The sequence below is a fragment of the Canis lupus genome, chromosome 2, assembly GCF_003254725.2.
Source record: "Canis lupus dingo isolate Sandy chromosome 2, ASM325472v2, whole genome shotgun sequence".
In the NCBI taxonomy this organism is placed as follows: Eukaryota; Metazoa; Chordata; class Mammalia; order Carnivora; family Canidae; genus Canis; species Canis lupus.
Genome location: NC_064244.1, coordinates 29641661 through 29650346, shown reverse-complemented (window position 1 = coordinate 29650346; position 8686 = coordinate 29641661).

Here is an 8686-nt window from a genome sequence, read left to right as displayed (position 1 = left end):
TTATCTGTAAGACAACTTAAATTTTTAAACAAAGGAGAATAAACAAACAACCTTTATGTCATTAGCATTCTTTTCTTCTTACCAATCATCAAGATTATCATAACAACAAGACACCCAAAAATGGCATTGTCTTTTAAGGAATTTTTAATCTCTATGCTAAAATCAAATTATAACATTGAATTATATATAAACCACATATAACTATATATAATCATGTATAAAATGAATTATTATATGTCTTAATTATCAGATTTGTCAAAAAGCAACATTTTCAAATTAATTAGAAAATACTGGTAAAATGATTTCATAGAGGTGAGGAATACAGGGATTTTCTATCCCTTAAATTTGTGACTACCTAGATTATTTAAAAAATAGGAAGCATGGGGATCCCTGGGTAGTTCTGTGATTCAGTACCTGCCTTTGGCCCAGGGCGTGATCCTGGAGTCCCAGAATCGAGTTCCGTGTCGGGCTCCCTGCATGGAGCCTGCTTCTCCCTCTGCCTGCGTCTCTGCCTCTCTCTCTCTCTCTCTATCATGAATAAATAAATAAAATCTTTAAAAAAATAGAAACAATAAAATATTGTAAGTTGCAGTCTATTGTTTAATTCCTTTAAATTAATATAAGTATGTAATATTGGGTAATCAAATAATTTGCACTGAATTAATAAGAGGAAACCAGAGCATTTAAATAAGAAAGAATGGATCTATGATAGTAACAATATCTGAGAACTAATGACATTCCTTAGTCATCATTTTATATATATTTTTATGTATGTTATATATTTGAAAATCACTTAAAATATTGACCGAGTTGAGCACCACTTAGGATTTCATATTTAAAATATATATAAATTATACTTACAAATATGTAACATACATATATTTATATATAACTAATATATAAGTATATAAATATATATATTTATAAAAAATAAAAATAAATAAATATATATACATATATATATATATATATATATATATATATATATATATATATGTAAATCCAAAGTGGTGCACAACTGGGTCCAATATTTTAAGTGATGTCCAAATACTCTGTATTGGGTAAATAAAACAAGCTTCAGCAAGTAAATTTTCCTTGAATTTCATATTTATTTATTTGTAGGGAAACGCAATCCATGTGTTTCTGATTCTTCAACATTTAGCTCATCAAAATATTTGTTTTGGAAATAATACTTATAATATATTTCCCATCCAAAAATTTGGGGATAGATTTTACTGAGGATTATTGAGAAAAAGTGGTTCAAGAGAAATTAGGATTTCCAAACCAATGAGGTTTAAATAGTGAACTATTCTGGGCAAATTTCCCCCTAGTATTTATAATTCTAAATTACACTCTAAATTAAGAAAATATACATGTTCATTTTTCCTACTCCTGTAGACAGACTTCCAATTTATTTGTTGTATCTAAGAACATATCTTTTTAAAAACCTAGAAAATTTAATATGACTATAACATAAAACCAAAATTATACTTTAAAAAAGAGACCCAGGGGAAAGCAGTAGAGCTTACAAGTACAAAAAGATGAGTTTTTAGTGTATGGATATATTGTTTATGAATCCAAGATAATGCTCAAGTAGCAGTGTTGCTTGACATTTTTCATAGCCAGATTTACTGGAGCTACATCTATGACTAAAATTCTGAAATTAAAAAGATATTTTTTAGTAACTTTTTTTTTAACATACAGTATTTTGTTAGTTTCAAGAGTACAATATAGTGATTCAACAAATCCATGGATCATCTGCTGCTCATCACAGCTAGCGCACTCCTTAACCCCCATTACTTATTTAAATCATCTACCCACCTACCTCCCCTCTAGTAATCATCAGTTTGTTCTCTATAGAGTCTATTTCTTGATTTCTCTCTCTCTTTCCTGCTCCTTGTTTACTTTGTTTCTTAAATTCCACATAAGAGTAAGATCATACGTATTGTCTTCTTTAACTGATTTATTTTGCTCAGCATAGTACTCTCTAGATCCATTTATGTCGTTTCAAATGGTAAGATTCCATTCTTTTGATGGCTGAGTAATATTCATATATATATATGAATATTATTTATATATGTATATATAGTTGATGGACACTTGGGCTGCTTCCACATCTTGTCTATTGTAAATACTGCTGCTATAAACATAAGAAGCATATGTTCTTTTGAATTAGAGTTTTTGTATTATTTGGGTAAATATCCAATAATGCAATACTGGATTATAGGGTAGTTCAATTTTTAATTTTTTGAAGAACATCCATACAGTTTTCCACAGTGTCTGAACCAGTGTGCCTGCCCATCAACACTGCAAGAGTTTCCCTTTCTCCACATCCTCTCCAATCCTATTGTTTCTCGTGTTTTTTATTTTAGCCATTGTGACAGGTGTGAAGTGATATCTCATTGCAGCTTTGATTTGCCATTTTCCTGACGATCAACGATGTTAGGCTTCTTTTCATGTGTCTGTTGGCCATGTGTATGTCTTCTTTGGAGAACCGACTGTTCCTGTCTTCTGCCCAATTTTAACTGCATTATTCGTTTTTTATATATTGAGTTGTATCATTTCTTTATATATTTTGGATACTAACCTTTTATGAGATATATCATGTGCAAATATCTTCTCCATTCGTAGGTTGCCTTTTAGTTTTGTTGATTGTTTCCTTGGATGTATAGAAGATTTTTATTTTGGTGTAGTCCCAATAGTTTACTTTTGCTTTTGTTTCCCTTGCCTCAGGAGACATATCTAGAAGAAAGTTGCAGTGAGGTCAATGTCAAAGAAGTTACTGCCTGTGTTCTCTTCTAGGATTTTTATGGTTTCAGGTCTCACATTTAGGTATTTCATCCATTTGGAATTTATTTTTGTGTGTGATGAAAAGATGGTCCAGTTTAATCCTTTTGCATGTGAAAGTCCAGTTTTCCCAACACCATTTATTGAAAAGATTGGTTTTTTTTCCCATTGTATATTCATTTCTGCTTAATCAAAGATTAGTTAACCATATAACTGTGAGTTTATTTCTGGGTTTTCTGTTCTATTCACCAATGTGTCTGTTTTTGTGCCAGTACTATACTGCTTTGATTACTACAGCTTTGTAATATAACCTGAAGTCCAGAACTGTGACACCTCCACCTTTGCTTCTTTTTTCTCAAGCTGGCTTTGGCTATTGAAGGTCTTTTGTGGTTCCATACAAATTTTAGGTCTGTTTGTTATAATTCTGTGGAAAATGCTGTTGGCATTTTGATAGGGATTGCATTAATTTTGTAAATTGCTTTGGGTAGGACAGACATTTTAACAATATTTGTTCTTCCAATCCATGAACATTGAATGTCTTTCCATTTCATTGTGTCATCTTCAACTTCTTTCATCAGTATTTTATAGTTTTTAGAAGTACAGGTCTTTCACCTCTTTCTTTAGGTTTATTCCTAGGTATTTTCTTATCTTGGGTGCAATTATAAAAGGGATTGTTTCTTTAATTTCTCTTTCTGTTGCTTCAACATTCAACAGATTTCTGTACACTGATTTTGTATCCTGTAACTTTACTGGATGTTTATTAGTTCTAGCAGTTTTTTTGATGTAGTCTTTTGTGTTTTCTATGAATAGTATCATGTCATCTGCGAATAATGAATGCTTTACTTCTTCCTTACCAATTTGGATGCTTTTATTTCTTTTTTGTTGTCTGATTGCTCTGACTAGGACTTCTAGTGCTATGTTGAATAAAAGAGGTGAAAATGGACATCCTTGTCCTGTTCCTGACTTTAGGGGCAAAGTCAGTTTTTCCCCATTAAGGATAATGTTAGCTGTGTAGCTTTCATATATGGCCTTTATTATGTTAAGGTATGTTCCCTCTAAACCTACTTAGTTGAGGATTTCTATCATGAATGTATGTTGTACTTTGTTAAATGCTTTTTCTGCATCTGTTAAAATGATCATATCTGGTTCTTATATTTTCTCTTATTGTTGTGATGTATCATGTTGATGGATTTGTGAATATCGAACCATCCTTGCAACCCAAGAATAAATCCCACTTGATCATGGTGAATGATTTTTTAAAATGTATTATTGGATTAAGTTTGCTGGCATTTTGTTGAGGATTTTCCCACCTATGTTCATTAGGGATACTGGCCTGTTGTTCTCTTCTTTAGTGATGTCTTTATCTGGTTTTGATACCAGGTAATATTGGCCTCATAGAAAGAATTTGGAAGTTTTCCTTCCTCCTGTATTTTTTTGGAATAGTTTGAAAAGAATAGGTATTAGCCCCTTGAAACGTTTGATAGAATTCAACTGCTCCTGGACTTTTGTTTGCTGGCTTTTGAACACTGATTCAACTTCTTTGCTGGTTATCAGTGTATTCACATTTTCAATTCCTTCATGTTTCAGTTTTGGTAGTTTATATGTTTCTAGGAAGTAATCCGTTTCTTCTAGATTGTGTATTTGGTTGGCATAAATTTTTAAATTTTTTTTTTTTTTTTTTAAGCATTTCACCCAGCACCCTTTAATATTTTTCTTTCCTCTGTCCACTTGGCTGTGGGCCATGAAAAGAATAAGACCTGTCTTTATTTTTATTAAAATTGTCAATGGTCAGCATAGTAACTGACACACAGCAGGGATTCAGATACTATTTGTCAAATAATTCTAGACCCAAATTAGCTTTCCAGTCTCTGATCCTTTAAATGATTGTGTCACGTTAACCAATCACATCTTCTGTTGAACAGCTTAGTTGTTTCTCATAGCTTCCCTTCACATATGGCCAAACCTTGCCAAACCTGCATTGTCCAACAAGATCCTCCTGCTTTTAGAAGTCTTCCAAAGACCAGATGGAGCACAGCAATCTCTCTCTTCCAGATTCATAACACTGCTTGTCCTTACTGTATCTTTTAAGAACACTCAAGGGCAATTCTTCGGATTTATCTCATTTTTGCAAAGTCATTTAACTCTTCAAAGTAAATGCTTTGTCTCCTGAATTGGATTTGGAGATTCTCAAGTGTAGGAACACATCTACATTCCCTTTTGCTTGCTCTCCCCACTATGCCCACTCCATAGCGTGCCTAGCACAGTAGTAATGTGTAGGTAGTAGCTACACAATAAACCATGAGGCACATGATTCTGAACACTCAGATTGTGTTAAATTTTTAAATTCTTATAATTGTTTATATTTCTGTGGTGTGGATTGTTATTTCTCCTTTTTCATTTGTGATTTTATTTATTTGAGTCTTTTTTCCCTTCTCAAAAAAATAAGTTTGGCTAGACATTTGTCAATTTTACTGATTTTTTTCAAAGAACCAGCTCCTGGTTTCATTGATTTGTTCTATAGTTTCCTTTTTGTCTATATATCACTTACTTTCTATTCTAATATTTATTATTTCCTTCCTTCTGCTGGTTTTAGATTTTGTTTGCTCTTCTTTTTCTAACTCCTTTAGATGTAAGATTAGGTTTATTTGATATTTTTCTTTCTTCTTGAGGTAGGACTGTTATATACCTCCCTGGTATAAATACTTTTGCTACATCCCAAATGTTTCAGACCACTGCTTTCATTTTCATTTGTTTCCATATACTTTTTAATTTCTTCTTTAATTTCTTGGTAGACTCATTCATTATTTAGTATGTGTTATTTAGTCACTATGTATTTGTGTTCTTTCCAGATTTTCTCTTGGGGTTGACTTTAGTTTCATAGCCTTCTGGTCAGAAAAGATGCATGATATGACATTGATCTTGAATTTCTTGAGGCCTCTTTATGATCTAACATGTGATCTCTTCTGGAGAATGTTCTATGTGTACTTGAAAAGAATGGGAGTTCTACTGTTTTAGAGTGGAATGTTCTGAATGTATCTGTTTAGTCCATCTGGTACAGTGTGTCATTCAAAGCCATTATTTCTTTGTTGATTTTCTGTTTTTTTTTTTTAATTTTCTGTTTAAATAATTTGTCCATTGGCGTAAGTGGGTTGTTAAAGTCTCCTATTATTATTGTATTATTATCAGTTAGTTCCTTTATGTTTGTTATTAACTATGTTGGTTGCAGAAATATTTACAATTGCCATATCTTCTTGTTCAGTTGTCATCTTTATTATATAATGTCCTTCTTTGTCTCTACTTATAGTCTTTCTTTTAAAGTCTATTTTGTTTAAGTATTACTCTTCCATCTTTCTTTAGACATCCATTTTCTTGATAGATGTTTCTCTATCTGCTCACTTCCAATCTGCAGGGGTCTTTAGGTCTAAAATAAGCCTTTTACAGAGAACATATACATAGGTCTTATGTTCTTAACCATTCTGTCACCCTATGCCTTTTTTTAAATTTTAAATCTAGGTTTTATTGTGATTGCACTACAGAATACATTGCTGAATTAATAGCATCATATTTTCTGCAAATCGTTATATTTTTAAATTTTATTTAAGTTCAATTAATTAACATATAATGTATTATTAGTTTCAGAGGCACAGTTCAGTGATTCATCAGTCTTATATAACACACAGTGTTCATTACATCATGTGTTCTCCTTAATATTCATCACCCAGTTACTCTATATTATTACTCCCTTCTCCTCCAGGGACCTTCAGTTTTTTTCCTATGATCAGGAGTCTCTTATGATTTGTCTCCCTGTGATTTTGTCTTTTCTTCTTTTTCCCTCTCTTTCCTTTTGATTGGAGCATTTAGTTCATTTAGATTCAAAATAATTATTAATAGATATGTATTTGTTACAACTTTAATACTAATTTTGTGGTTGTTTATCAAGATTTTCTCCAATCTTTTCCTGTCTTTCTCTCTTTCATGGCTCGTGGGTTTTCTTTGGTGATATATTTCAACTTCCCTTTATGATTTGCATATTCATTAGTAGTTCTTGATATATGGTTACCAGTAGGTTTATATATAACCTCTTCTGCATGTAACAGCCTATATTAAGTTGATAGTCATTTAAGTTTGAAATAATTCTTTACTTCTCTCCTCTCCACATTTTAGATATATGTTGTCATATTTTACATCTTTCTGTGAGTTTCTTGAATGTTTTTTTTAAAGATTTATTTATTTGAGAAAAAGAGAGCACAAATGGAGGGGGAGGGCAGAGAGAGAGAGGGAGAATTCTCAAGCAGAGTCTTTGCTGAGTGGAGGGCTCACCTCAGAGCTCGATTCCAGGACCCTGATATGACCTGAGCTAAAATCAAGAGTCAGCTGCTTAACCAACTGAGCTACCCAGATGCCCCCCTTGACTGACTTTTTTACAGAAATATTCATTTTTATTGGTTTTGTGTTTCCTGCCTTTATACTGTCATTTTTTTCTCACCTTTCCACTCAAAGAATTCACTTGAATATATTTTCTCAAGTTGGTTTAATGGTCATGAACTCTGTTAGTTATTGTCTGTCTGGAAACTCTTTATCACCCCTTCCATTCTGAATGATAGTCTTCCTGGATACAGTATTCTTGGTTACAGATTTTCCCACTTCAACAGGTTGAATTTATCATGCCACTCCTTTCTGACTTGGAAAGTTTCTGCTGAAAAAACCCTACTAATCTTTGGGGTTTCCCATGAATGTCACTCTTTTTTTTTCTTGCTGCTTTAAAAAAAATTTTTTTATCACTATATTTTGCAAATTTAATTATATCTTGAGTGCATCCGCTTTTATTGGTTTTATTGGGGGGTTTCTGTGTTTCCTGTATCTGGTTACCAGTTTCCTATCCCAGATTAAGGAAGTTTTCAGCTATTATTTCTTCAAATAAATCTTTTGCCTCTTTTTCTCTCTCTTCTTCTTCTAGGACTCCTATAATATGAATATCATTACATTCAATGGAGTCACTGAGTTTCCTACTCTGTTTCTGTATAATTCTTTTTTCGCTCTTCTGTTCAGCTTGATTACTTCCCCTTACTCTGTCTTCTGGGTTATTATTTTGTTCCTCTGCTTCTTCCAGCCTACTGTTCATTCCATCAAGAATGTTTCTCATTTCATTTATCTTTTTATTTATCTCTGATGTTATTCTTTATTCTTTATCCCTGTGTTAAGGGTCTCACTCATGTCTTCCACTCTTTTCACAAGTTCAGTGAGTATTCTCATGATCATTTCATCAGTCATGCTCATTATGTATCTTTCACTTAGATATCTGGCCATAGCCTTGTGTGTTTCTTTCATTTGGGACAAATTCCTCTGTCTTTTCACTTTATCTAAGTCTCTCTGCCTGTGTGTGTTAAGAAAGTCAGGTACATCTCCTGTTCTTGAGAGTAATGGTTTTATGAAGATGAGGTCCTATAGTGCCCTGCCATGTAGTGTCCTCTGTTCCTCAGAGCCTGATACCTCCAGGAATCTCAATGTGTGTTGTGTGTGCTCTGCTTTCTCTCAAAGACAGCCTATTGTGGGCGGTGTTTCAATCTTGGACTGAATGTGATGTGTTCTAAGCTCTGATCTCCTTGTAAAAGGAGACTGTCACCCCTTCCACCAGAACTCAAGCTCTCCCAAATTCCCAAATTGGGACATGAGATGTGAGCAGGGTTTTGGGCTGGTCTTCTTGGCAAGAGGCCCACCACACTGGGACTGAGGCAAATGAGACTGGGAAGGGCAGTTCCACTGGAGTGTGGAGGGGCAGGGCTTGGTGTAAGCAAGTTAGGAAGCCAGTGTCTGTTCTGCATTGGTTCCCACAGGTGGCCTTCTGCTTATGCAGAGGGGTGGAGGAAGGAAATGACATTGGTCAGTTCCTTTGTCCCTG